Source organism: Brassica oleracea, chromosome C3, assembly GCF_000695525.1.
Source record: "Brassica oleracea var. oleracea cultivar TO1000 chromosome C3, BOL, whole genome shotgun sequence".
NCBI classification, from domain to species: domain Eukaryota; kingdom Viridiplantae; phylum Streptophyta; class Magnoliopsida; order Brassicales; family Brassicaceae; genus Brassica; species Brassica oleracea.
In genome coordinates, this window is record NC_027750.1 from 23,526,060 (window position 1) to 23,526,722 (window position 663).

Consider the following 663-nt stretch of genomic DNA (forward strand, 5'->3'; position numbering starts at 1 on the left):
TGACTACGAATGTTGGTAGGTTGACCAAAGAGGATATTAAAACCATGTTCAAGGACATAGCTGATGCCATGAGGGAAGGGTTTGGGACGTGCCTTAAGGAGATCAAGTATCTGTCGGAAAGGGTGGAAGCTGTGGAGAAGAAGGTTGGTATCACCACAAAACGGAAAGGGACATCATCTCAAAACACTACCTCCCCACCTAAACCGACGCTCGAACCCGGGGTTAGTAACGAATCTTCTCACAAAGAGCTTGACTAGACAAAGTCTTAAGAATAAGAATTGAAAAGTTGCATTTGCTTTGTTTCTTGTATGTCAGAACATGTGTGCTTTGTTTATAGTGTATGGATTTTATATATGTATTTTGTTTCATGTTTGAAGACACTCATTGGTTATTATTGTTTGAAATGGATCTTTGGTTATTATTGTATAAACCCATCTTGTATATTGCAGAGTGAAAGTGTCAATGGGACGAACGCGGGAAGGAAGAGCTTGGCAGAGGATAAAGGTCCAGATGTGGCCGCAGATGTGCCCGCAGCTGTGCATGTAGATGCTAGTTCCTCGGAAGATAACGCTCCAGAACCGAGCCTTGTTCTATTGGACAAAAATCAATCCACTGTTTCAGATTTACAGAAGGAGGATGCTAGATATCTGGAAAAGAGGGATG